Below are 27,153 nucleotides of genomic sequence, written 5' to 3' on the forward strand. Positions count from 1 at the left end.
GGTCGGTCAGGGTGCACAGGACTGGTCGAGGCCTGGACCAGGCTCGGCTCCGCCGGGTCGCCTGGAGTGTCCTAGCGTCCCTGGAGAGAGCCAGGCCAGTGTGGCTCACTGCAGGCGCTGGGCGCTGGGCGCCGGAGGCGAGGCGGGAGGCGGGAGGCGGGAGGCCAGCCGCAGGCCTGAAGGGACACCGGGAGCCCAGGGCTGCCCCTGCGCCCTACCCCCGCGGGCCCGGGGGTCACGGCCTGAGGCGGTCACGGACACTGTTTCCGGGCCACGCAAGAAAAGTGCGTGTGGGAAGGGGGCGCAAAAGCCTACAGCACCCGGTATTCCCAGGCGGTCTCCCATCCAAGTACTAACCAGGCCCGACCCTGCTTAGCTTCCGAGATCAGACGAGATCGGGCGCGTTCAGGGTGGTATGGCCGTAGACGGCGGAGGCTGCCCCGGAACGCCTCAAGAGCCTGCGCCGGCTTCCACCCTTCAGCCCAGGGGCAGGGGAGGGCAGGGGAGGGCAGGGCAGCGGTGGAGGGGGCCAACACAGCGGGTGTTCCCAGGGGGCCTCCCTCGCCCCGCCCCAGCACTGCCCAGCGCTCCTCAACTCAACTCCAGGCTGGCTTTCTCGCTCCGACCTGACTCGGTCCCCGCGGCGGCGCGGGGGTCCTGGGAGACTGGCCGGCTCTCCCTCTCGGGTCCTCGGCCGGGCCGGATCGGGTCGGGGTGGAGTGGGCTAGGCGGGGCTGACAGGGGCTGAGTCCCGCCTCCACCTCTGCCCCTGGGCACCTGGCTCCACCTACCGGGAGCCCCGTCCCGGCCTGGCCTGGCCTCTGCCCCTCCTCGCCGAGCCCCAAGACCCCCGACCCCCGGGCACCCGGCACCCGCACCGCCACCCCACCCAGCCCTTCGCCTGGCCGAGAATCCCCAGAGAATCCCCAGCTGCCGCCGCCCGCGCTACCCTAGCCTAGCCTAGCCGAGCAGAGCCGAGCCGGGCGCCCAGAGAGCCAGGGGCGAAGACGGGAGCAGACACCCCGGCCCCCCGCGCCCCCCACCGGACACCCCAGAGACCCTGACAGAGGCCCAGCGCCCCAGCTGGAAATGCAGTGGGGACTGGGCAATGGCGAGCGGCCGGCCACACACAACACCTGTGCGGGGAGCCACCCTCAGGGAGGCCCGAGGAGGAACACAGGCAGGGACCCACAGACAACCGGGCAGCGGGTGGCGAGCCGGCTGTGGCCCGCTGCTTCCCAGTCAGTCAGTCAGTCAGTCAGTCAGTCAGTCACAGGGCCAGGCTCAGAAGTGCGCCGCTGGGGCGCGGGCCTCGCCCTGAGTTCCCCATCCACTCTGCTTTGTCCACTCTGCACAGCAGCGCTTGGCCGCCCCGCACCCCCACCGCCACCCCCACCCTACCCTACCTCACCCCCACCCCACCACACTCTACCCCACCCCCGAGTGACTCCCTTCGGACTGAGTGCCAAGGTCGGAGGGCTCTGCGCCTTGTTTGTACACCTCAAGGACCAGGACCTGTACAGCACCGCCCTGAGGAAGGGCACAGACCCCTCCGTCCATTTGTCCATGGGCTGTGCTCCCGGAAAGGACCGCCTGTGAAAGTAGCGTTCCGAGTCAAACCCCGTCAGAGCCCAGTCGACGGCCTCACCAGACCGGAAGCCCCCTCACCCGCAAGCCTTGCGGGGGGCGGGGGGGAGCAGCGGTTTGCGGGGGGTCGCGCGCGCCCACCGGGCCTTCAGGCCCTGCCTCGCGGCCAGGCGTCTCCAGGTGGAGGGTTCGCCGCGAACAAAGGGGCCTCTGCCTCCCTGTCCCACCGCCCGGCCTTGGCCTTCAGCTCCCCTCGGCACGTGGTCCTCCCGGCAACCTCCTGGCCCCGAACCACTTGCCTGCTCCGAAGGCTGCTTCCTCCTCTTCTCGGAGCACCTGCCCTCCTTTGACATCTGCTCTCTTGCTTGGCTCCCAGCGCAGCCTCCTAAGACCCTGTGGCCTCCTGGGCCTTCTCTCAGCCTCTGCCCTGCACACACCCTGAAGACGTGCACTCACTTCAAGGGGGATGTGGGAATCCACTCTTACATCCACGGGAAGTTAGATGGGAGATGAGAGAACCTGTGACCGCCCAGTCTCGAGGCTGCCATGGACTGGGTGACTTGCAGCCCAGAGTGAGGTGGCTGGGGTGGGAGGGGGGAAGAGAGGAGTGAGTGTGTGTCTGTGTGTGTGTGTTTGTGAGAGAGAGAGAGAGAGAGAGAGAGAGAGCGAGAGAGACAGGGTGACAGACAGAAGGGCCAAGGAAAGAGACACACTGAGTGGGAGATGGAGACAGGAGGCCTCCTCACAGGCCAGTAGAGTCACAAAGGTGAAGGAGAGATGGATGAGCAGAGAGATAGACAGAAAGACATCTGCTTCCAGAGTGTGTGTGTGTGTGTGTGTGTGTGTGAGAGAGAGAGAGAGAGAGAGAGAGAGAGAGACAGAGATAGAGAGAGAGAGAGAGAAAGAGAGAGAGATGGGTGAAGAGACAGACTCAGGGCTGGGACCCTCAGGAGGAAGGCGTTGGGAAGGGAGGCAGAGTTGCCAAGGGACGGACCTAGGGAGAGACGCTGGATGGACTCTCTCACTCCCAGGACCTGGGTGGCCACGCTCTGCTGGTGTGGCAAGAACGGGTGGGGAGCGGCCCCTGCGGGTGGGCCCTGTGTTCTGGGGAAAAGCAGGTGTGCGCCTCCCCACCCCCCATCCGGGAGTGTGAGTGGTGGGGGGGGGTGGGGGTCGGTCAGGGTGCACAGGACTGGTCGAGGCCTGGACCAGGCTCGGCTCCGCCGGGTCGCCTGGAGTGTCCTAGCGTCCCTGGAGAGAGCCAGGCCAGTGTGGCTCACTGCAGGCGCTGGGCGCTGGGCGCCGGAGGCGAGGCGGGAGGCGGGAGGCCGGAGGCCAGCCGCAGGCCTGAAGGGACACCGGGAGCCCAGGGCTGCCCCTGCGCCCTACCCCCGCGGGCCCGGGGGTCACGGCCTGAGGCGGTCACGGACACTGTTTCCGGGCCACGCAAGAAAAGTGCGTGTGGGAAGGGGGCGCAAAAGCCTACAGCACCCGGTATTCCCAGGCGGTCTCCCATCCAAGTACTAACCAGGCCCGACCCTGCTTAGCTTCCGAGATCAGACGAGATCGGGCGCGTTCAGGGTGGTATGGCCGTAGACGGCGGAGGCTGCCCCGGAACGCCTCAAGAGCCTGCGCCGGCTTCCACCCTTCAGCCCAGGGGCAGGGGAGGGCAGGGGAGGGCAGGGCAGCGGTGGAGGGGGCCAACACAGCGGGTGTTCCCAGGGGGCCTCCCTCGCCCCGCCCCAGCACTGCCCAGCGCTCCTCAACTCAACTCCAGGCTGGCTTTCTCGCTCCGACCTGACTCGGTCCATGCGGCGGCGCGGGGGTCCTGGGAGACTGGCCGGCTCTCCCTCTCGGGTCCTCGGCCGGGCCGGATCGGGTCGGGGTGGAGTGGGCTAGGCGGGGCTGACAGGGGCTGAGTCCCGCCTCCACCTCTGCCCCTGGGCACCTGGCTCCACCTACCGGGAGCCCCGCCCCGGCCTGGCCTGGCCTCTGCCCCTCCTCGCCGAGCCCCAAGACCCCCGACCCCCGGGCACCCGGCAACCGCACCGCCACCCCACCCAGCCCTTCGCCTGGCCGAGAATCCCCAGAGAATCCCCAGCTGCCGCCGCCCGCGCTACCCTAGCCTAGCCTAGCCGAGCAGAGCCGAGCCGGGCGCCCAGAGAGCCAGGGGCGAAGACGGGAGCAGACACCCCGGCCCCCCGCGCCCCCCACCGGACACCCCAGAGACCCTGACAGAGGCCCAGCGCCCCAGCTGGAAATGCAGTGGGACTGGGCAATGGCGAGTGGCCGGCCACACACAACACCTGTGCGGGGAGCCACCCTCAGGGAGGGCCCGAGGAGGAACACACGCAGGGACCCACAGACAACCGGGCAGCGGGTGGCGAGCCGGCTGTGGCCCGCTGGTTCCCAGTCAGTCAGTCAGTCAGTCAGTCAGTCACAGGGCCAGGCTCAGAAGTGCGCCGCTGGGGCGCGGGCCTCGCCCTGAGTTCCCCATCCACTCTGCTTTGTCCACTCTGCACAGCAGCGCTTGGCCGCCCCGCACCCCCACCGCCACCCCCACCCTACCCTACCTCACCCCCACCCCACCACACTCTACCCCACCCCCGAGTGACTCCCTTCGGACTGAGTGCCAAGGTCGGAGGGCTCTGCGCCTTGTTTGTACACCTCAAGGACCAGGACCTGTACAGCACCGCCCTGAGGAAGGGCAGAGACCCCTCCGTCCATTTGTCCATGGGCTGTGCTCCCGGAAAGGACCGCCTGTGAAAGTAGCGTTCCGAGTCAAACCCCGTCAGAGCCCAGTCGACGGCCTCACCAGACCGGAATCCCCCTCACCCGCAAGCCTTGCGGGGGGCCGGGGGGAGCAGCGGTTGCGGGGGGTCGCGCGCCCACCGGGCCTTCAGGCCCTGCCTCGCGGCCAGGCGTCTCCAGGTGGAGGGTTCGCCGCGAACAAAGGGGCCTCTGCCTCCCTGTCCCCACCGCCCGGCCTTGGCCTTCAGCTCCCCTCGGCACGTGGTCCTCCCCGGCAACCTCCTGGCCCCGAACCACTTGCCTGCTCCGAAGGCTGCTTCCTCCTCTTCTCGGAGCACCTGCCCTCCTTTGACATCTGCTCTCTTGCTTGGCTCCCAGCGCAGCCTCCTAAGACCCTGTGGCCTCCTGGGCCTTCTCTCAGCCTCTGCCCTGCACACACCCTGAAGACGTGCACTCACTTCAAGGGGGATGTGGGAATCCACTCTTACATCCACGGGAAGTTAGATGGGAGATGAGAGAACCTGTGACCGCCCAGTCTCGAGGCTGCCATGGACTGGGTGACTTGCAGCCCAGAGTGAGGTGGCTGGGGTGGGAGGGGGGAAGAGAGGAGTGAGTGTGTGTCTGTGTGTGTGTTTGTGAGAGAGAGAGAGAGAGAGAGAGAGAGAGCGAGAGAGACAGGGTGACAGACAGAAGGGCCAAGGAAAGAGACACACTGAGTGGGAGATGGAGACAGGAGGCCTCCTCACAGGCCAGTAGAGTCTCAAAGGTGAAGGAGAGATGGATGAGCAGAGAGATAGACAGAAAGACATCTGCTTCCAGAGTGTGTGTGTGTGTGTGTGTGTGTGAGAGAGAGAGAGAGAGAGAGAGAGAGAGCGAGAGAGACAGGGTGACAGACAGAAGGGCCAAGGAAAGAGACACACTGAGTGGGAGATGGAGACAGGAGGCCTCCTCACAGGCCAGTAGAGTCACAAAGGTGAAGGAGAGATGGATGAGCAGAGAGATAGACAGAAAGACATCTGCTTCCAGAGTGTGTGTGTGTGTGTGTGTGTGTGTGAGAGAGAGAGAGAGAGAGAGAGACAGAGATAGAGAGAGAGAGAGAGAAAGAGAGAGAGATGGGTGAAGAGACAGACTCAGGGCTGGGACCCTCAGGAGGAAGGCGTTGGGAAGGGAGGCAGAGTTGCCAAGGGACGGACCTAGGGAGAGACGCTGGATGGACTCTCTCACTCCCAGGACCTGGGTGGCCACGCTCTGCTGGTGTGGCAAGAACGGGTGGGGAGCGGCCCCTGCGGGTGGGCCCTGTGTTCTGGGGAAAAGCAGGTGTGCGCCTCCCCACCCCCCATCCGGGAGTGTGAGTGGTGGGGGGGGGTGGGGGTCGGTCAGGGTGCACAGGACTGGTCGAGGCCTGGACCAGGCTCGGCTCCGCCGGGTCGCCTGGAGTGTCCTAGCGTCCCTGGAGAGAGCCAGGCCAGTGTGGCTCACTGCAGGCGCTGGGCGCTGGGCGCCGGAGGCGAGGCGGGAGGCGGGAGTCGGGAGGCCAGCCGCAGGCCTGAAGGGACACCGGGAGCCCAGGGCTGCCCCTGCGCCCTACCCCCGCGGGCCCGGGGGTCACGGCCTGAGGCGGTCACGGACACTGTTTCCGGGCCACGCAAGAAAAGTGCGTGTGGGAAGGGGGCGCAAAAGCCTACAGCACCCGGTATTCCCAGGCGGTCTCCCATCCAAGTACTAACCAGGCCCGACCCTGCTTAGCTTCCGAGATCAGACGAGATCGGGCGCGTTCAGGGTGGTATGGCCGTAGACGGCGGAGGCTGCCCCGGAACGCCTCAAGAGCCTGCGCCGGCTTCCACCCTTCAGCCCAGGGGCAGGGGAGGGCAGGGGAGGGCAGGGCAGCGGTGGAGGGGGCCAACACAGCGGGTGTTCCCAGGGGGCCTCCCTCGCCCCGCCCCAGCACTGCCCAGCGCTCCTCAACTCAACTCCAGGCTGGCTTTCTCGCTCCGACCTGACTCGGTCCATGCGGCGGCGCGGGGGTCCTGGGAGACTGGCCGGCTCTCCCTCTCGGGTCCTCGGCCGGGCCGGATCGGGTCGGGGTGGAGTGGGCTAGGCGGGGCTGACAGGGGCTGAGTCCCGCCTCCACCTCTGCCCCTGGGCACCTGGCTCCACCTACCGGGAGCCCCGCCCCGGCCTGGCCTGGCCTCTGCCCCTCCTCGCCGAGCCCCAAGACCCCCGACCCCCGGGCACCCGGCAACCGCACCGCCACCCCACCCAGCCCTTCGCCTGGCCGAGAATCCCCAGAGAATCCCCAGCTGCCGCCGCCCGCGCTACCCTAGCCTAGCCTAGCCGAGCAGAGCCGAGCCGGGCGCCCAGAGAGCCAGGGGCGAAGACGGGAGCAGACACCCCGGCCCCCCGCGCCCCCCACCGGACACCCCAGAGACCCTGACAGAGGCCCAGCGCCCCAGCTGGAAATGCAGTGGGACTGGGCAATGGCGAGTGGCCGGCCACACACAACACCTGTGCGGGGAGCCACCCTCAGGGAGGGCCCGAGGAGGAACACACGCAGGGACCCACAGACAACCGGGCAGCGGGTGGCGAGCCGGCTGTGGCCCGCTGGTTCCCAGTCAGTCAGTCAGTCAGTCAGTCAGTCAGTCAGTCACAGGGCCAGGCTCAGAAGTGCGCCGCTGGGGCGCGGGCCTCGCCCTGAGTTCCCCATCCACTCTGCTTTGTCCACTCTGCACAGCAGCGCTTGGCCGCCCCGCACCCCCACCGCCACCCCCACTCTACCCTACCTCACCCCCACCCCACCACACTCTACCCCACCCCCGAGTGACTCCCTTCGGACTGAGTGCCAAGGTCGGAGGGCTCTGCGCCTTGTTTGTACACCTCAAGGACCAGGACCTGTACAGCACCGCCCTGAGGAAGGGCACAGACCCCTCCGTCCATTTGTCCATGGGCTGTGCTCCCGGAAAGGACCGCCTGTGAAAGTAGCGTTCCGAGTCAAACCCCGTCAGAGCCCAGTCGACGGCCTCACCAGACCGGAAGCCCCCTCACCCGCAAGCCTTGCGGGGGGCGGGGGGGAGCAGCGGTTGCGGGGGGGTCGCGCGCCCACCGGGCCTTCAGGCCCTGCCTCGCGGCCAGGCGTCTCCAGGTGGAGGGTTCGCCGCGAACAAAGGGGCCTCTGCCTCCCTGTCCCCACCGCCCGGCCTTGGCCTTCAGCTCCCCTCGGCACGTGGTCCTCCCCGGCAACCTCCTGGCCCCGAACCACTTGCCTGCTCCGAAGGCTGCTTCCTCCTCTTCTCGGAGCACCTGCCCTCCTTTGACATCTGCTCTCTTGCTTGGCTCCCAGCGCAGCCTCCTAAGACCCTGTGGCCTCCTGGGCCTTCTCTCAGCCTCTGCCCTGCACACACCCTGAAGACGTGCACTCACTTCAAGGGGGATGTGGGAATCCACTCTTACATCCACGGGAAGTTAGATGGGAGATGAGAGAACCTGTGACCGCCCAGTCTCGAGGCTGCCATGGACTGGGTGACTTGCAGCCCAGAGTGAGGTGGCTGGGGTGGGAGGGGGGAAGAGAGGAGTGAGTGTGTGTCTGTGTGTGTGTGTTTGTGAGAGAGAGAGAGAGAGAGAGAGAGAGAGCGAGAGAGACAGGGTGACAGACAGAAGGGCCAAGGAAAGAGACACACTGAGTGGGAGATGGAGACAGGAGGCCTCCTCACAGGCCAGTAGAGTCACAAAGGTGAAGGAGAGATGGATGAGCAGAGAGATAGACAGAAAGACATCTGCTTCCAGAGTGTGTGTGTGTGTGTGTGTGTGTGTGTGAGAGAGAGAGAGAGAGAGAGAGAGAGAGAGACAGAGATAGAGAGAGAGAGAGAGAAAGAGAGAGAGATGGGTGAAGAGACAGACTCAGGGCTGGGACCCTCAGGAGGAAGGCGTTGGGAAGGGAGGCAGAGTTGCCAAGGGACGGACCTAGGGAGAGACGCTGGATGGACTCTCTCACTCCCAGGACCTGGGTGGCCACGCTCTGCTGGTGTGGCAAGAACGGGTGGGGAGCGGCCCCTGCGGGTGGGCCCTGTGTTCTGGGGAAAAGCAGGTGTGCGCCTCCCCACCCCCCATCCGGGAGTGTGAGTGGTGTGGGGGGGTGGGGGTCGGTCAGGGTGCACAGGACTGGTCGAGGCCTGGACCAGGCTCGGCTCCGCCGGGTCGCCTGGAGTGTCCTAGCGTCCCTGGAGAGAGCCAGGCCAGTGTGGCTCACTGCAGGCGCTGGGCGCTGGGCGCCGGAGGCGAGGCGGGAGGCGGGAGGCGGGAGGCCAGCCGCAGGCCTGAAGGGACACCGGGAGCCCAGGGCTGCCCCTGCGCCCTACCCCCGCGGGCCCGGGGGTCACGGCCTGAGGCGGTCACGGACACTGTTTCCGGGCCACGCAAGAAAAGTGCGTGTGGGAAGGGGGCGCAAAAGCCTACAGCACCCGGTATTCCCAGGCGGTCTCCCATCCAAGTACTAACCAGGCCCGACCCTGCTTAGCTTCCGAGATCAGACGAGATCGGGCGCGTTCAGGGTGGTATGGCCGTAGACGGCGGAGGCTGCCCCGGAACGCCTCAAGAGCCTGCGCCGGCTTCCACCCTTCAGCCCAGGGGCAGGGGAGGGCAGGGGAGGGCAGGGCAGCGGTGGAGGGGGCCAACACAGCGGGTGTTCCCAGGGGGCCTCCCTCGCCCCGCCCCAGCACTGCCCAGCGCTCCTCAACTCAACTCCAGGCTGGCTTTCTCGCTCCGACCTGACTCGGTCCATGCGGCGGCGCGGGGGTCCTGGGAGACTGGCCGGCTCTCCCTCTCGGGTCCTCGGCCGGGCCGGATCGGGTCGGGGTGGAGTGGGCTAGGCGGGGCTGACAGGGGCTGAGTCCCGCCTCCACCTCTGCCCCTGGGCACCTGGCTCCACCTACCGGGAGCCCCGCCCCGGCCTGGCCTGGCCTCTGCCCCTCCTCGCCGAGCCCCAAGACCCCCGACCCCCGGGCACCCGGCAACCGCACCGCCACCCCACCCAGCCCTTCGCCTGGCCGAGAATCCCCAGAGAATCCCCAGCTGCCGCCGCCCGCGCTACCCTAGCCTAGCCTAGCCGAGCAGAGCCGAGCCGGGCGCCCAGAGAGCCAGGGGCGAAGACGGGAGCAGACACCCCGGCCCCCCGCGCCCCCCACCGGACACCCCAGAGACCCTGACAGAGGCCCAGCGCCCCAGCTGGAAATGCAGTGGGACTGGGCAATGGCGAGTGGCCGGCCACACACAACACCTGTGCGGGGAGCCACCCTCAGGGAGGGCCCGAGGAGGAACACACGCAGGGACCCACAGACAACCGGGCAGCGGGTGGCGAGCCGGCTGTGGCCCGCTGGTTCCCAGTCAGTCAGTCAGTCAGTCAGTCAGTCACAGGGCCAGGCTCAGAAGTGCGCCGCTGGGGCGCGGGCCTCGCCCTGAGTTCCCCATCCACTCTGCTTTGTCCACTCTGCACAGCAGCGCTTGGCCGCCCCGCACCCCCACCGCCACCCCCACCCTACCCTACCTCACCCCCACCCCACCACACTCTACCCCACCCCCGAGTGACTCCCTTCGGACTGAGTGCCAAGGTCGGAGGGCTCTGCGCCTTGTTTGTACACCTCAAGGACCAGGACCTGTACAGCACCGCCCTGAGGAAGGGCAGAGACCCCTCCGTCCATTTGTCCATGGGCTGTGCTCCCGGAAAGGACCGCCTGTGAAAGTAGCGTTCCGAGTCAAACCCCGTCAGAGCCCAGTCGACGGCCTCACCAGACCGGAATCCCCCTCACCCGCAAGCCTTGCGGGGGGCCGGGGGGAGCAGCGGTTGCGGGGGGTCGCGCGCCCACCGGGCCTTCAGGCCCTGCCTCGCGGCCAGGCGTCTCCAGGTGGAGGGTTCGCCGCGAACAAAGGGGCCTCTGCCTCCCTGTCCCCACCGCCCGGCCTTGGCCTTCAGCTCCCCTCGGCACGTGGTCCTCCCCGGCAACCTCCTGGCCCCGAACCACTTGCCTGCTCCGAAGGCTGCTTCCTCCTCTTCTCGGAGCACCTGCCCTCCTTTGACATCTGCTCTCTTGCTTGGCTCCCAGCGCAGCCTCCTAAGACCCTGTGGCCTCCTGGGCCTTCTCTCAGCCTCTGCCCTGCACACACCCTGAAGACGTGCACTCACTTCAAGGGGGATGTGGGAATCCACTCTTACATCCACGGGAAGTTAGATGGGAGATGAGAGAACCTGTGACCGCCCAGTCTCGAGGCTGCCATGGACTGGGTGACTTGCAGCCCAGAGTGAGGTGGCTGGGGTGGGAGGGGGGAAGAGAGGAGTGAGTGTGTGTCTGTGTGTGTGTTTGTGAGAGAGAGAGAGAGAGAGAGAGAGAGAGCGAGAGAGACAGGGTGACAGACAGAAGGGCCAAGGAAAGAGACACACTGAGTGGGAGATGGAGACAGGAGGCCTCCTCACAGGCCAGTAGAGTCTCAAAGGTGAAGGAGAGATGGATGAGCAGAGAGATAGACAGAAAGACATCTGCTTCCAGAGTGTGTGTGTGTGTGTGTGTGTGTGAGAGAGAGAGAGAGAGAGAGAGAGAGAGCGAGAGAGACAGGGTGACAGACAGAAGGGCCAAGGAAAGAGACACACTGAGTGGGAGATGGAGACAGGAGGCCTCCTCACAGGCCAGTAGAGTCACAAAGGTGAAGGAGAGATGGATGAGCAGAGAGATAGACAGAAAGACATCTGCTTCCAGAGTGTGTGTGTGTGTGTGTGTGTGTGTGAGAGAGAGAGAGAGAGAGAGAGACAGAGATAGAGAGAGAGAGAGAGAAAGAGAGAGAGATGGGTGAAGAGACAGACTCAGGGCTGGGACCCTCAGGAGGAAGGCGTTGGGAAGGGAGGCAGAGTTGCCAAGGGACGGACCTAGGGAGAGACGCTGGATGGACTCTCTCACTCCCAGGACCTGGGTGGCCACGCTCTGCTGGTGTGGCAAGAACGGGTGGGGAGCGGCCCCTGCGGGTGGGCCCTGTGTTCTGGGGAAAAGCAGGTGTGCGCCTCCCCACCCCCCATCCGGGAGTGTGAGTGGTGGGGGGGGGTGGGGGTCGGTCAGGGTGCACAGGACTGGTCGAGGCCTGGACCAGGCTCGGCTCCGCCGGGTCGCCTGGAGTGTCCTAGCGTCCCTGGAGAGAGCCAGGCCAGTGTGGCTCACTGCAGGCGCTGGGCGCTGGGCGCCGGAGGCGAGGCGGGAGGCGGGAGTCGGGAGGCCAGCCGCAGGCCTGAAGGGACACCGGGAGCCCAGGGCTGCCCCTGCGCCCTACCCCCGCGGGCCCGGGGGTCACGGCCTGAGGCGGTCACGGACACTGTTTCCGGGCCACGCAAGAAAAGTGCGTGTGGGAAGGGGGCGCAAAAGCCTACAGCACCCGGTATTCCCAGGCGGTCTCCCATCCAAGTACTAACCAGGCCCGACCCTGCTTAGCTTCCGAGATCAGACGAGATCGGGCGCGTTCAGGGTGGTATGGCCGTAGACGGCGGAGGCTGCCCCGGAACGCCTCAAGAGCCTGCGCCGGCTTCCACCCTTCAGCCCAGGGGCAGGGGAGGGCAGGGGAGGGCAGGGCAGCGGTGGAGGGGGCCAACACAGCGGGTGTTCCCAGGGGGCCTCCCTCGCCCCGCCCCAGCACTGCCCAGCGCTCCTCAACTCAACTCCAGGCTGGCTTTCTCGCTCCGACCTGACTCGGTCCATGCGGCGGCGCGGGGGTCCTGGGAGACTGGCCGGCTCTCCCTCTCGGGTCCTCGGCCGGGCCGGATCGGGTCGGGGTGGAGTGGGCTAGGCGGGGCTGACAGGGGCTGAGTCCCGCCTCCACCTCTGCCCCTGGGCACCTGGCTCCACCTACCGGGAGCCCCGCCCCGGCCTGGCCTGGCCTCTGCCCCTCCTCGCCGAGCCCCAAGACCCCCGACCCCCGGGCACCCGGCAACCGCACCGCCACCCCACCCAGCCCTTCGCCTGGCCGAGAATCCCCAGAGAATCCCCAGCTGCCGCCGCCCGCGCTACCCTAGCCTAGCCTAGCCGAGCAGAGCCGAGCCGGGCGCCCAGAGAGCCAGGGGCGAAGACGGGAGCAGACACCCCGGCCCCCCGCGCCCCCCACCGGACACCCCAGAGACCCTGACAGAGGCCCAGCGCCCCAGCTGGAAATGCAGTGGGACTGGGCAATGGCGAGTGGCCGGCCACACACAACACCTGTGCGGGGAGCCACCCTCAGGGAGGGCCCGAGGAGGAACACACGCAGGGACCCACAGACAACCGGGCAGCGGGTGGCGAGCCGGCTGTGGCCCGCTGGTTCCCAGTCAGTCAGTCAGTCAGTCAGTCAGTCAGTCACAGGGCCAGGCTCAGAAGTGCGCCGCTGGGGCGCGGGCCTCGCCCTGAGTTCCCCATCCACTCTGCTTTGTCCACTCTGCACAGCAGCGCTTGGCCGCCCCGCACCCCCACCGCCACCCCCACCCTACCCTACCTCACCCCCACCCCACCACACTCTACCCCACCCCCGAGTGACTCCCTTCGGACTGAGTGCCAAGGTCGGAGGGCTCTGCGCCTTGTTTGTACACCTCAAGGACCAGGACCTGTACAGCACCGCCCTGAGGAAGGGCACAGACCCCTCCGTCCATTTGTCCATGGGCTGTGCTCCCGGAAAGGACCGCCTGTGAAAGTAGCGTTCCGAGTCAAACCCCGTCAGAGCCCAGTCGACGGCCTCACCAGACCGGAAGCCCCCTCACCCGCAAGCCTTGCGGGGGGCGGGGGGGAGCAGCGGTTGCGGGGGGGTCGCGCGCCCACCGGGCCTTCAGGCCCTGCCTCGCGGCCAGGCGTCTCCAGGTGGAGGGTTCGCCGCGAACAAAGGGGCCTCTGCCTCCCTGTCCCCACCGCCCGGCCTTGGCCTTCAGCTCCCCTCGGCACGTGGTCCTCCCCGGCAACCTCCTGGCCCCGAACCACTTGCCTGCTCCGAAGGCTGCTTCCTCCTCTTCTCGGAGCACCTGCCCTCCTTTGACATCTGCTCTCTTGCTTGGCTCCCAGCGCAGCCTCCTAAGACCCTGTGGCCTCCTGGGCCTTCTCTCAGCCTCTGCCCTGCACACACCCTGAAGACGTGCACTCACTTCAAGGGGGATGTGGGAATCCACTCTTACATCCACGGGAAGTTAGATGGGAGATGAGAGAACCTGTGACCGCCCAGTCTCGAGGCTGCCATGGACTGGGTGACTTGCAGCCCAGAGTGAGGTGGCTGGGGTGGGAGGGGGGAAGAGAGGAGTGAGTGTGTGTCTGTGTGTGTGTGTTTGTGAGAGAGAGAGAAAGAGAGAGAGAGAGAGAGAGCGAGAGAGACAGGGTGACAGACAGAAGGGCCAAGGAAAGAGACACACTGAGTGGGAGATGGAGACAGGAGGCCTCCTCACAGGCCAGTAGAGTCACAAAGGTGAAGGAGAGATGGATGAGCAGAGAGATAGACAGAAAGACATCTGCTTCCAGAGTGTGTGTGTGTGTGTGTGTGTGAGAGAGAGAGAGAGAGAGAGAGAGAGACAGAGATAGAGAGAGAGAGAGAGAAAGAGAGAGAGATGGGTGAAGAGACAGACTCAGGGCTGGGACCCTCAGGAGGAAGGCGTTGGGAAGGGAGGCAGAGTTGCCAAGGGACGGACCTAGGGAGAGACGCTGGATGGACTCTCTCACTCCCAGGACCTGGGTGGCCACGCTCTGCTGGTGTGGCAAGAACGGGTGGGGAGCGGCCCCTGCGGGTGGGCCCTGTGTTCTGGGGAAAAGCAGGTGTGCGCCTCCCCACCCCCCATCCGGGAGTGTGAGTGGTGGGGGGGGGTGGGGGTCGGTCAGGGTGCACAGGACTGGTCGAGGCCTGGACCAGGCTCTGCTCCGCCGGGTCGCCTGGAGTGTCCTAGCGTCCCTGGAGAGAGCCAGGCCAGTGTGCCTCACTGCAGGCGCTGGGCGCTGGGCGCCGGAGGCGAGGCGGGAGGCGGGAGGCGGGAGGCCAGCTGCAGGCCTGAAGGGACACCAGGAGCCCAGGGCTGCCCCTGCGCCCTACCCCCGCGGGCCCGGGGGTCACGGCCTGAGGCGGTCACGGACACTGTTTCCGGGCCACGCAAGAAAAGTGCGTGTGGGAAGGGGGCGCAAAAGCCTACAGCACCCGGTATTCCCAGGCGGTCTCCCATCCAAGTACTAACCAGGCCCGACCCTGCTTAGCTTCCGAGATCAGACGAGATCGGGCGCGTTCAGGGTGGTATGGCCGTAGACGGCGGAGGCTGCCCCGGAACGCCTCAAGAGCCTGCGCCGGCTTCCACCCTTCAGCCCAGGGGCAGGGGAGGGCAGGGGAGGGCAGGGCAGCGGTGGAGGGGGCCAACACAGCGGGTGTTCCCAGGGGGCCTCCCTCGCCCCGCCCCAGCACTGCCCAGCGCTCCTCAACTCAACTCCAGGCTGGCTTTCTCGCTCCGACCTGACTCGGTCCCCGCGGCGGCGCGGGGGTCCTGGGAGACTGGCCGGCTCTCCCTCTCGGGTCCTCGGCCGGGCCGGATCGGGTCGGGGTGGAGTGGGCTAGGCGGGGCTGACAGGGGCTGAGTCCCGCCTCCACCTCTGCCCCTGGGCACCTGGCTCCACCTACCGGGAGCCCCGCCCCGGCCTGGCCTGGCCTCTGCCCCTCCTCGCCGAGCCCCAAGACCCCCGACCCCCGGGCACCCGGCACCCGCACCGCCACCCCACCCAGCCCTTCGCCTGGCCGAGAATCCCCAGAGAATCCCCAGCTGCCGCCGCCCGCGCTACCCTAGCCTAGCCTAGCCGAGCAGAGCCGAGCCGGGCGCCCAGAGAGCCAGGGGCGAAGACGGGAGCAGACACCCCGGCCCCCCGCGCCCCCCACCGGACACCCCAGAGACCCTGACAGAGGCCCAGCGCCCCAGCTGGAAATGCAGTGGGACTGGGCAATGGCGAGCGGCCGGCCACACACAACACCTGTGCGGGGAGCCAACCTCAGGGAGGGCCCGAGGAGGAACACACGCAGGGACCCACAGACAACCGGGCAGCGGGTGGCGAGCCGGCTGTGGCCCGCTGGTTCCCAGTCAGTCAGTCAGTCAGTCAGTCACAGGGCCAGGCTCAGAAGTGCGCCGCTGGGGCGCGGGCCTCGCCCTGAGTTCCCCATCCACTCTGCTTTGTCCACTCTGCACAGCAGCGCTTGGCCGCCCCGCACCCCCACCGCCACCCCCACCCTACCCTACCTCACCCCCACCCCACCACACTCTACCCCACCCCCGAGTGACTCCCTTCGGACTGAGTGCCAAGGTCGGAGGGCTCTGCGCCTTGTTTGTACACCTCAAGGACCAGGACCTGTACAGCACCGCCCTGAGGAAGGGCACAGACCCCTCCGTCCATTTGTCCATGGGCTGTGCTCCCGGAAAGGACCGCCTGTGAAAGTAGCGTTCCGAGTCAAACCCCGTCAGAGCCCAGTCGACGGCCTCACCAGACCGGAAGCCCCCTCACCCGCAAGCCTTGCGGGGGGCGGGGGGGAGCAGCGGTTGCGGGGGGTCGCGCGCCCACCGGGCCTTCAGGCCCTGCCTCGCGGCCAGGCGTCTCCAGGTGGAGGGTTCGCCGCGAACAAAGGGGCCTCTGCCTCCCTGTCCCCACCGCCCGGCCTTGGCCTTCAGCTCCCCTCGGCACGTGGTCCTCCCTGGCAACCTCCTGGCCCCGAACCACTTGCCTGCTCCGAAGGCTGCTTCCTCCTCTTCTCGGAGCACCTGCCCTCCTTTGACATCTGCTCTCTTGCTTGGCTCCCAGGGCAGCCTCCTAAGACCCTGTGGCCTCCTGGGCCTTCTCTCAGCCTCTGCCCTGCACACACCCTGAAGACGTGCACTCACTTCAAGGGGGATGTGGGAATCCACTCTTACATCCACGGGAAGTTAGATGGGAGATGAGAGAACCTGTGACCGCCCAGTCTCGAGGCTGCCATGGACTGGGTGACTTGCAGCCCAGAGTGAGGTGGCTGGGGTGGGAGGGGGGAAGAGAGGAGTGAGTGTGTGTCTGTGTGTGTGTGTTTGTGAGAGAGAGAGAAAGAGAGAGAGAGAGAGAGAGCGAGAGAGACAGGGTGACAGACAGAAGGGCCAAGGAAAGAGACACACTGAGTGGGAGATGGAGACAGGAGGCCTCCTCACAGGCCAGTAGAGTCACAAAGGTGAAGGAGAGATGGATGAGCAGAGAGATAGACAGAAAGACATCTGCTTCCAGAGTGTGTGTGTGTGTGTGTGTGTGAGAGAGAGAGAGAGAGAGAGAGAGAGACAGAGATAGAGAGAGAGAGAGAGAAAGAGAGAGAGATGGGTGAAGAGACAGACTCAGGGCTGGGACCCTCAGGAGGAAGGCGTTGGGAAGGGAGGCAGAGTTGCCAAGGGACGGACCTAGGGAGAGACGCTGGATGGACTCTCTCACTCCCAGGACCTGGGTGGCCACGCTCTGCTGGTGTGGCAAGAACGGGTGGGGAGCGGCCCCTGCGGGTGGGCCCTGTGTTCTGGGGAAAAGCAGGTGTGCGCCTCCCCACCCCCCATCCGGGAGTGTGAGTGGTGGGGGGGGGTGGGGGTCGGTCAGGGTGCACAGGACTGGTCGAGGCCTGGACCAGGCTCTGCTCCGCCGGGTCGCCTGGAGTGTCCTAGCGTCCCTGGAGAGAGCCAGGCCAGTGTGGCTCACTGCAGGCGCTGGGCGCTGGGCGCCGGAGGCGAGGCGGGAGGCGGGAGGCGGGAGGCCAGCCGCAGGCCTGAAGGGACACCGGGAGCCCAGGGCTGCCCCTGCGCCCTACCCCCGCGGGCCCGGGGGTCACGGCCTGAGGCGGTCACGGACACTGTTTCCGGGCCACGCAAGAAAAGTGCGTGTGGGAAGGGGGCGCAAAAGCCTACAGCACCCGGTATTCCCAGGCGGAATCCCATCCAAGTACTAACCAGGCCCGACCCTGCTTAGCTTCCGAGATCAGACGAGATCGGGCGCGTTCAGGGTGGTATGGCCGTAGACGGCGGAGGCTGCCCCGGAACGCCTCAAGAGCCTGCGCCGGCTTCCACCCTTCAGCCCAGGGGCAGGGGAGGGCAGGGGAGGGCAGGGCAGCGGTGGAGGGGGCCAACACAGCGGGTGTTCCCAGGGGGCCTCCCTCGCCCCGCCCCAGCACTGCCCAGCGCTCCTCAACTCAACTCCAGGCTGGCTTTCTCGCTCCGACCTGACTCGGTCCCCGCGGCGGCGCGGGGGTCCTGGGAGACTGGCCGGCTCTCCCTCTCGGGTCCTCGGCCGGGCCGGATCGGGTCGGGGTGGAGTGGGCTAGGCGGGGCTGACAGGGGCTGAGTCCCGCCTCCACCTCTGCCCCTGGGCACCTGGCTCCACCTACCGGGAGCCCCGCCCCGGCCTGGCCTGGCCTCTGCCCCTCCTCGCCGAGCCCCAAGACCCCCGACCCCCGGGCACCCGGCACCCGCACCGCCACCCCACCCAGCCCTTCGCCTGGCCGAGAATCCCCAGAGAATCCCCAGCTGCCGCCGCCCGCGCTACCCTAGCCTAGCCTAGCCGAGCAGAGCCGAGCCGGGCGCCCAGAGAGCCAGGGGCGAAGACGGGAGCAGACACCCCGGCCCCCCGCGCCCCCCACCGGACACCCCAGAGACCCTGACAGAGGCCCAGCGCCCCAGCTGGAAATGCAGTGGGACTGGGCAATGGCGAGCGGCCGGCCACACACAACACCTGTGCGGGGAGCCAACCTCAGGGAGGGCCCGAGGAGGAACACACGCAGGGACCCACAGACAACCGGGCAGCGGGTGGCGAGCCGGCTGTGGCCCGCTGGTTCCCAGTCAGTCAGTCAGTCAGTCAGTCACAGGGCCAGGCTCAGAAGTGCGCCGCTGGGGCGCGGGCCTCGCCCTGAGTTCCCCATCCACTCTGCTTTGTCCACTCTGCACAGCAGCGCTTGGCCGCCCCGCACCCCCACCGCCACCCCCACCCTACCCTACCTCACCCCCACCCCACCACACTCTACCCCACCCCCGAGTGACTCCCTTCGGACTGAGTGCCAAGGTCGGAGGGCTCTGCGCCTTGTTTGTACACCTCAAGGACCAGGACCTGTACAGCACCGCCCTGAGGAAGGGCACAGACCCCTCCGTCCATTTGTCCATGGGCTGTGCTCCCGGAAAGGACCGCCTGTGAAAGTAGCGTTCCGAGTCAAACCCCGTCAGAGCCCAGTCGACGGCCTCACCAGACCGGAAGCCCCCTCACCCGCAAGCCTTGCGGGGGGCGGGGGGGAGCAGCGGTTGCGGGGGGTCGCGCGCCCACCGGGCCTTCAGGCCCTGCCTCGCGGCCAGGCGTCTCCAGGTGGAGGGTTCGCCGCGAACAAAGGGGCCTCTGCCTCCCTGTCCCCACCGCCCGGCCTTGGCCTTCAGCTCCCCTCGGCACGTGGTCCTCCCCGGCAACCTCCTGGCCCCGAACCACTTGCCTGCTCCGAAGGCTGCTTCCTCCTCTTCTCGGAGCACCTGCCCTCCTTTGACATCTGCTCTCTTGCTTGGCTCCCAGCGCAGCCTCCTAAGACCCTGTGGCCTCCTGGGCCTTCTCTCAGCCTCTGCCCTGCACACACCCTGAAGACGTGCACTCACTTCAAGGGGGATGTGGGAATCCACTCTTACATCCACGGGAAGTTAGATGGGAGATGAGAGAACCTGTGACCGCCCAGTCTCGAGGCTGCCATGGACTGGGTGACTTGCAGCCCAGAGTGAGGTGGCTGGGGTGGGAGGGGGGAAGAGAGGAGTGAGTGTGTGTCTGTGTGTGTGTGTTTGTGAGAGAGAGAGAAAGAGAGAGAGAGAGAGAGAGCGAGAGAGACAGGGTGACAGACAGAAGGGCCAAGGAAAGAGACACACTGAGTGGGAGATGGAGACAGGAGGCCTCCTCACAGGCCAGTAGAGTCACAAAGGTGAAGGAGAGATGGATGAGCAGAGAGATAGACAGAAAGACATCTGCTTCCAGAGTGTGTGTGTGTGTGTGTGTGTGAGAGAGAGAGAGAGAGAGAGAGAGAGACAGAGATAGAGAGAGAGAGAGAGAAAGAGAGAGAGATGGGTGAAGAGACAGACTCAGGGCTGGGACCCTCAGGAGGAAGGCGTTGGGAAGGGAGGCAGAGTTGCCAAGGGACGGACCTAGGGAGAGACGCTGGATGGACTCTCTCACTCCCAGGACCTGGGTGGCCACGCTCTGCTGGTGTGGCAAGAACGGGTGGGGAGCGGCCCCTGCGGGTGGGCCCTGTGTTCTGGGGAAAAGCAGGTGTGCGCCTCCCCACCCCCCATCCGGGAGTGTGAGTGGTGGGGGGGGGTGGGGGTCGGTCAGGGTGCACAGGACTGGTCGAGGCCTGGACCAGGCTCTGCTCCGCCGGGTCGCCTGGAGTGTCCTAGCGTCCCTGGAGAGAGCCATGCCAGTGTGGCTCACTGCAGGCGCTGGGCGCTGGGCGCCGGAGGCGAGGCGGGAGGCGGGAGGCGGGAGGCCAGCCGCAGGCCTGAAGGGACACCGGGAGCCCAGGGCTGCCCCTGCGCCCTACCCCCGCGGGCCCGGGGGTCACGGCCTGAGGCGGTCACGGACACTGTTTCCGGGCCACGCAAGAAAAGTGCGTGTGGGAAGGGGGCGCAAAAGCCTACAGCACCCGGTATTCCCAGGCGGTCTCCCATCCAAGTACTAACCAGGCCCGACCCTGCTTAGCTTCCGAGATCAGACGAGATCGGGCGCGTTCAGGGTGGTATGGCCGTAGACGGCAGAGGCTGCCCCGGAACGCCTCAAGAGCCTGCACCAGCTTCCACCCTTCAGCCCAGGGGCAGGGGAGGGCAGGGGAGGGCAGGGCAGCGGTGGAGGGGGCCAACACAGCGGGTGTTCCCAGGGGGCCTCCCTCGCCCCGCCCCAGCACTGCCCAGCGCTCCTCAACTCAACTCCAGGCTGGCTTTCTCGCTCCGACCTGACTCGGTCCATGCGGCGGCGCGGGGGTCCTGGGAGACTGGCCGGCTCTCCCTCTCGGGTCCTCGGCCGGGCCGGATCGGGTCGGGGTGGAGTGGGCTAGGCGGGGCTGACAGGGGCTGAGTCCCGCCTCCACCTCTGCCCCTGGGCACCTGGCTCCACCTACCGGGAGCCCCGCCCCGGCCTGGCCTGGCCTCTGCCCCTCCTCGCCGAGCCCCAAGACCCCCGACCCCCGGGCACCCGGCACCCGCACCGCCACCCCACCCAGCCCTTCGCCTGGCCGAGAATCCCCAGAGAATCCCCAGCTGCCGCCGCCCGCGCTACCCTAGCCTAGCCTAGCCGAGCAGAGCCGAGCCGGGCGCCCAGAGAGCCAGGGGCGAAGACGGGAGCAGACACCCCGGCCCCCCGCGCCCCCCACCGGACACCCCAGAGACCCTGACAGAGGCCCAGCGCCCCAGCTGGAAATGCAGTGGGACTGGGCAATGGCGAGCGGCCGGCCACACACAACACCTGTGCGGGGAGCCAACCTCAGGGAGGGCCCGAGGAGGAACACACGCAGGGACCCACAGACAACCGGGCAGCGGGTGGCGAGCCGGCTGTGGCCCGCTGGTTCCCAGTCAGTCAGTCAGTCAGTCAGTCACAGGGCCAGGCTCAGAAGTGCGCCGCTGGGGCGCGGGCCTCGCCCTGAGTTCCCCATCCACTCTGCTTTGTCCACTCTGCACAGCAGCGCTTGGCCGCCCCGCACCCCCACCGCCACCCCCACCCTACCCTACCTCACCCCCACCCCACCACACTCTACCCCACCCCCGAGTGACTCCCTTCGGACTGAGTGCCAAGGTCGGAGGGCTCTGCGCCTTGTTTGTACACCTCAAGGACCAGGACCTGTACAGCACCGCCCTGAGGAAGGGCACAGACCCCTCCGTCCATTTGTCCATGGGCTGTGCTCCCGGAAAGGACCGCCTGTGAAAGTAGCGTTCCGAGTCAAACCCCGTCAGAGCCCAGTCGACGGCCTCACCAGACCGGAAGCCCCCTCACCCGCAAGCCTTGCGGGGGGCGGGGGGGAGCAGCGGTTGCGGGGGGTCGCGCGCCCACCGGGCCTTCAGGCCCTGCCTCGCGGCCAGGCGTCTCCAGGTGGAGGGTTCGCCGCGAACAAAGGGGCCTCTGCCTCCCTGTCCCCACCGCCCGGCCTTGGCCTTCAGCTCCCCTCGGCACGTGGTCCTCCCCGGCAACCTCCTGGCCCCGAACCACTTGCCTGCTCCGAAGGCTGCTTCCTCCTCTTCTCGGAGCACCTGCCCTCCTTTGACATCTGCTCTCTTGCTTGGCTCCCAGCGCAGCCTCCTAAGACCCTGTGGCCTCCTGGGCCTTCTCTCAGCCTCTGCCCTGCACACACCCTGAAGACGTGCACTCACTTCAAGGGGGATGTGGGAATCCACTCTTACATCCACGGGAAGTTAGATGGGAGATGAGAGAACCTGTGACCGCCCAGTCTCGAGGCTGCCATGGACTGGGTGACTTGCAGCCCAGAGTGAGGTGGCTGGGGTGGGAGGGGGGAAGAGAGGAGTGAGTGTGTGTCTGTGTGTGTGTGTTTGTGAGAGAGAGAGAAAGAGAGAGAGAGAGAGAGAGCGAGAGAGACAGGGTGACAGACAGAAGGGCCAAGGAAAGAGACACACTGAGTGGGAGATGGAGACAGGAGGCCTCCTCACAGGCCAGTAGAGTCACAAAGGTGAAGGAGAGATGGATGAGCAGAGAGATAGACAGAAAGACATCTGCTTCCAGAGTGTGTGTGTGTGTGTGTGTGTGAGAGAGAGAGAGAGAGAGAGAGAGAGACAGAGATAGAGAGAGAGAGAGAGAAAGAGAGAGAGATGGGTGAAGAGACAGACTCAGGGCTGGGACCCTCAGGAGGAAGGCGTTGGGAAGGGAGGCAGAGTTGCCAAGGGACGGACCTAGGGAGAGACGCTGGATGGACTCTCTCACTCCCAGGACCTGGGTGGCCACGCTCTGCTGGTGTGGCAAGAACGGGTGGGGAGCGGCCCCTGCGGGTGGGCCCTGTGTTCTGGGGAAAAGCAGGTGTGCGCCTCCCCACCCCCCATCCGGGAGTGTGAGTGGTGGGGGGGGGTGGGGGTCGGTCAGGGTGCACAGGACTGGTCGAGGCCTGGACCAGGCTCTGCTCCGCCGGGTCGCCTGGAGTGTCCTAGCGTCCCTGGAGAGAGCCAGGCCAGTGTGCCTCACTGCAGGCGCTGGGCGCTGGGCGCCGGAGGCGAGGCGGGAGGCGGGAGGCGGGAGGCCAGCTGCAGGCCTGAAGGGACACCAGGAGCCCAGGGCTGCCCCTGCGCCCTACCCCCGCGGGCCCGGGGGTCACGGCCTGAGGCGGTCACGGACACTGTTTCCGGGCCACGCAAGAAAAGTGCGTGTGGGAAGGGGGCGCAAAAGCCTACAGCACCCGGTATTCCCAGGCGGTCTCCCATCCAAGTACTAACCAGGCCCGACCCTGCTTAGCTTCCGAGATCAGACGAGATCGGGCGCGTTCAGGGTGGTATGGCCGTAGACGGCGGAGGCTGCCCCGGAACGCCTCAAGAGCCTGCGCCGGCTTCCACCCTTCAGCCCAGGGGCAGGGGAGGGCAGGGGAGGGCAGGGCAGCGGTGGAGGGGGCCAACACAGCGGGTGTTCCCAGGGGGCCTCCCTCGCCCCGCCCCAGCACTGCCCAGCGCTCCTCAACTCAACTCCAGGCTGGCTTTCTCGCTCCGACCTGACTCGGTCCCCGCGGCGGCGCGGGGGTCCTGGGAGACTGGCCGGCTCTCCCTCTCGGGTCCTCGGCCGGGCCAGATCGGGTCGGGGTGGAGTGGGCTAGGCGGGGCTGACAGGGGCTGAGTCCCGCCTCCACCTCTGCCCCTGGGCACCTGGCTCCACCTACCGGGAGCCCCGCCCCGGCCTGGCCTGGCCTCTGCCCCTCCTCGCCGAGCCCCAAGACCCCCGACCCCCGGGCACCCGGCACCCGCACCGCCACCCCACCCAGCCCTTCGCCTGGCCGAGAATCCCCAGAGAATCCCCAGCTGCCGCCGCCCGCGCTACCCTAGCCTAGCCTAGCCGAGCAGAGCCGAGCCGGGCGCCCAGAGAGCCAGGGGCGAAGACGGGAGCAGACACCCCGGCCCCCCGCGCCCCCCACCGGACACCCCAGAGACCCTGACAGAGGCCCAGCGCCCCAGCTGGAAATGCAGTGGGACTGGGCAATGGCGAGCGGCCGGCCACACACAACACCTGTGCGGGGAGCCAACCTCAGGGAGGGCCCGAGGAGGAACACACGCAGGGACCCACAGACAACCGGGCAGCGGGTGGCGAGCCGGCTGTGGCCCGCTGGTTCCCAGTCAGTCAGTCAGTCAGTCAGTCACAGGGCCAGGCTCAGAAGTGCGCCGCTGGGGCGCGGGCCTCGCCCTGAGTTCCCCATCCACTCTGCTTTGTCCACTCTGCACAGCAGCGCTTGGCCGCCCCGCACCCCCACCGCCACCCCCACCCTACCCTACCTCACCCCCACCCCACCACACTCTACCCCACCCCCGAGTGACTCCCTTCGGACTGAGTGCCAAGGTCGGAGGGCTCTGCGCCTTGTTTGTACACCTCAAGGACCAGGACCTGTACAGCACCGCCCTGAGGAAGGGCACAGACCCCTCCGTCCATTTGTCCATGGGCTGTGCTCCCGGAAAGGACCGCCTGTGAAAGTAGCGTTCCGAGTCAAACCCCGTCAGAGCCCAGTCGACGGCCTCACCAGACCGGAAGCCCCCTCACCCGCAAGCCTTGCGGGGGGCGGGGGGGAGCAGCGGTTGCGGGGGGTCGCGCGCCCACCGGGCCTTCAGGCCCTGCCTCGCGGCCAGGCGTCTCCAGGTGGAGGGTTCGCCGCGAACAAAGGGGCCTCTGCCTCCCTGTCCCCACCGCCCGGCCTTGGCCTTCAGCTCCCCTCGGCACGTGGTCCTCCCCGGCAACCTCCTGGCCCCGAACCACTTGCCTGCTCCGAAGGCTGCTTCCTCCTCTTCTCGGAGCACCTGCCCTCCTTTGACATCTGCTCTCTTGCTTGGCTCCCAGCGCAGCCTCCTAAGACCCTGTGGCCTCCTGGGCCTTCTCTCAGCCTCTGCCCTGCACACACCCTGAAGACGTGCACTCACTTCAAGGGGGATGTGGGAATCCACTCTTACATCCACGGGAAGTTAGATGGGAGATGAGAGAACCTGTGACCGCCCAGTCTCGAGGCTGCCATGGACTGGGTGACTTGCAGCCCAGAGTGAGGTGGCTGGGGTGGGAGGGGGGAAGAGAGGAGTGAGTGTGTGTCTGTGTGTGTGTGTTTGTGAGAGAGAGAGAAAGAGAGAGAGAGAGAGAGAGCGAGAGAGACAGGGTGACAGACAGAAGGGCCAAGGAAAGAGACACACTGAGTGGGAGATGGAGACAGGAGGCCTCCTCACAGGCCAGTAGAGTCACAAAGGTGAAGGAGAGATGGATGAGCAGAGAGATAGACAGAAAGACATCTGCTTCCAGAGTGTGTGTGTGTGTGTGTGTGTGAGAGAGAGAGAGAGAGAGAGAGAGAGACAGAGATAGAGAGAGAGAGAGAGAAAGAGAGAGAGATGGGTGAAGAGACAGACTCAGGGCTGGGACCCTCAGGAGGAAGGCGTTGGGAAGGGAGGCAGAGTTGCCAAGGGACGGACCTAGGGAGAGACGCTGGATGGACTCTCTCACTCCCAGGACCTGGGTGGCCACGCTCTGCTGGTGTGGCAAGAACGGGTGGGGAGCGGCCCCTGCGGGTGGGCCCTGTGTTCTGGGGAAAAGCAGGTGTGCGCCTCCCCACCCCCCATCCGGGAGTGTGAGTGGTGGGGGGGGGTGGGGGTCGGTCAGGGTGCACAGGACTGGTCGAGGCCTGGACCAGGCTCTGCTCCGCCGGGTCGCCTGGAGTGTCCTAGCGTCCCTGGAGAGAGCCAGGCCAGTGTGCCTCACTGCAGGCGCTGGGCGCTGGGCGCCGGAGGCGAGGCGGGAGGCGGGAGGCGGGAGGCCAGCTGCAGGCCTGAAGGGACACCAGGAGCCCAGGGCTGCCCCTGCGCCCTACCCCCGCGGGCCCGGGGGTCACGGCCTGAGGCGGTCACGGACACTGTTTCCGGGCCACGCAAGAAAAGTGCGTGTGGGAAGGGGGCGCAAAAGCCTACAGCACCCGGTATTCCCAGGCGGTCTCCCATCCAAGTACTAACCAGGCCCGACCCTGCTTAGCTTCCGAGATCAGACGAGATCGGGCGCGTTCAGGGTGGTATGGCCGTAGACGGCGGAGGCTGCCCCGGAACGCCTCAAGAGCCTGCGCCGGCTTCCACCCTTCAGCCCAGGGGCAGGGGAGGGCAGGGGAGGGCAGGGCAGCGGTGGAGGGGGCCAACACAGCGGGTGTTCCCAGGGGGCCTCCCTCGCCCCGCCCCAGCACTGCCCAGCGCTCCTCAACTCAACTCCAGGCTGGCTTTCTCGCTCCGACCTGACTCGGTCCCCGCGGCGGCGCGGGGGTCCTGGGAGACTGGCCGGCTCTCCCTCTCGGGTCCTCGGCCGGGCCGGATCGGGTCGGGGTGGAGTGGGCTAGGCGGGGCTGACAGGGGCTGAGTCCCGCCTCCACCTCTGCCCCTGGGCACCTGGCTCCACCTACCGGGAGCCCCGCCCCGGCCTGGCCTGGCCTCTGCCCCTCCTCGCCGAGCCCCAAGACCCCCGACCCCCGGGCACCCGGCAACCGCACCGCCACCCCACCCAGCCCTTCGCCTGGCCGAGAATCCCCAGAGAATCCCCAGCTGCCGCCGCCCGCGCTACCCTAGCCTAGCCTAGCCGAGCAGAGCCGAGCCGGGCGCCCAGAGAGCCAGGGGCGAAGACGGGAGCAGACACCCCGGCCCCCCGCGCCCCCCACCGGACACCCCAGAGACCCTGACAGAGGCCCAGCGCCCCAGCTGGAAATGCAGTGGGACTGGGCAATGGCGAGTGGCCGGCCACACACAACACCTGTGCGGGGAGCCACCCTCAGGGAGGGCCCGAGGAGGAACACACGCAGGGACCCACAGACAACCGGGCAGCGGGTGGCGAGCCGGCTGTGGCCCGCTGGTTCCCAGTCAGTCAGTCAGTCAGTCAGTCAGTCAGTCAGTCAGTCACAGGGCCAGGCTCAGAAGTGCGCCGCTGGGGCGCGGGCCTCGCCCTGAGTTCCCCATCCACTCTGCTTTGTCCACTCTGCACAGCAGCGCTTGGCCGCCCCGCACCCCCACCGCCACCCCCACCCTACCCTACCTCACCCCCACCCCACCACACTCTACCCCACCCCCGAGTGACTCCCTTCGGACTGAGTGCCAAGGTCGGAGGGCTCTGCGCCTTGTTTGTACACCTCAAGGACCAGGACCTGTACAGCACCGCCCTGAGGAAGGGCACAGACCCCTCCGTCCATTTGTCCATGGGCTGTGCTCCCGGAAAGGACCGCCTGTGAAAGTAGCGTTCCGAGTCAAACCCCGTCAGAGCCCAGTCGACGGCCTCACCAGACCGGAAGCCCCCTCACCCGCAAGCCTTGCGGGGGGCGGGGGGGAGCAGCGGTTGCGGGGGGTCGCGCGCCCACCGGGCCTTCAGGCCCTGCCTCGCGGCCAGGCGTCTCCAGGTGGAGGGTTCGCCGCGAACAAAGGGGCCTCTGCCTCCCTGTCCCCACCGCCCGGCCTTGGCCTTCAGCTCCCCTCGGCACGTGGTCCTCCCCGGCAACCTCCTGGCCCCGAACCACTTGCCTGCTCCGAAGGCTGCTTCCTCCTCTTCTCGGAGCACCTGCCCTCCTTTGACATCTGCTCTCTTGCTTGGCTCCCAGCGCAGCCTCCTAAGACCCTGTGGCCTC

General features: G+C 67.2%; 10 non-coding genes across 10 annotated transcripts; all 10 read right to left on the reverse strand.

Moving 5' to 3' along the window:
- Nucleotides 1-308: 308 nt before the first annotated feature.
- On the reverse strand, nucleotides 309-427 carry LOC143640867 (5S ribosomal RNA). The gene has a single exon (XR_013155171.1). It is a non-coding gene; the product is annotated as a 5S ribosomal RNA (ribosomal RNA).
- A 2,639-nt stretch (nucleotides 428-3,066) lies between these two features.
- On the reverse strand, nucleotides 3,067-3,185 carry LOC143640878 (5S ribosomal RNA). Its single transcript, XR_013155182.1, has one exon. It is a non-coding gene; the product is annotated as a 5S ribosomal RNA (ribosomal RNA).
- A 2,831-nt stretch (nucleotides 3,186-6,016) lies between these two features.
- Nucleotides 6,017-6,135, reverse strand: LOC143640888 (5S ribosomal RNA). Its single transcript, XR_013155191.1, has one exon. It is a non-coding gene; the product is annotated as a 5S ribosomal RNA (ribosomal RNA).
- A 2,645-nt stretch (nucleotides 6,136-8,780) lies between these two features.
- LOC143640889 (5S ribosomal RNA) lies at nucleotides 8,781-8,899 on the reverse strand. Its single transcript, XR_013155192.1, has one exon. It is a non-coding gene; the product is annotated as a 5S ribosomal RNA (ribosomal RNA).
- Nucleotides 8,900-11,730: 2,831 nt separating this feature from the next.
- LOC143640857 (5S ribosomal RNA) lies at nucleotides 11,731-11,849 on the reverse strand. Its single transcript, XR_013155161.1, has one exon. It is a non-coding gene; the product is annotated as a 5S ribosomal RNA (ribosomal RNA).
- Nucleotides 11,850-14,484: 2,635 nt separating this feature from the next.
- Nucleotides 14,485-14,603, reverse strand: LOC143640858 (5S ribosomal RNA). The gene has a single exon (XR_013155162.1). It is a non-coding gene; the product is annotated as a 5S ribosomal RNA (ribosomal RNA).
- Nucleotides 14,604-17,229: 2,626 nt separating this feature from the next.
- LOC143640881 (5S ribosomal RNA) lies at nucleotides 17,230-17,348 on the reverse strand. The gene has a single exon (XR_013155185.1). It is a non-coding gene; the product is annotated as a 5S ribosomal RNA (ribosomal RNA).
- Nucleotides 17,349-19,974: 2,626 nt separating this feature from the next.
- Nucleotides 19,975-20,093, reverse strand: LOC143640859 (5S ribosomal RNA). Its single transcript, XR_013155163.1, has one exon. It is a non-coding gene; the product is annotated as a 5S ribosomal RNA (ribosomal RNA).
- A 2,626-nt stretch (nucleotides 20,094-22,719) lies between these two features.
- On the reverse strand, nucleotides 22,720-22,838 carry LOC143640860 (5S ribosomal RNA). Its single transcript, XR_013155164.1, has one exon. It is a non-coding gene; the product is annotated as a 5S ribosomal RNA (ribosomal RNA).
- Nucleotides 22,839-25,464: 2,626 nt separating this feature from the next.
- LOC143640861 (5S ribosomal RNA) lies at nucleotides 25,465-25,583 on the reverse strand. The gene has a single exon (XR_013155165.1). It is a non-coding gene; the product is annotated as a 5S ribosomal RNA (ribosomal RNA).
- Nucleotides 25,584-27,153: the final 1,570 nt, after the last annotated feature.

The sequence above is a fragment of the Callospermophilus lateralis genome, unplaced genomic scaffold (genome assembly GCF_048772815.1).
Source record: "Callospermophilus lateralis isolate mCalLat2 unplaced genomic scaffold, mCalLat2.hap1 Scaffold_6925, whole genome shotgun sequence".
In the NCBI taxonomy this organism is placed as follows: Eukaryota; Metazoa; Chordata; class Mammalia; order Rodentia; family Sciuridae; genus Callospermophilus; species Callospermophilus lateralis.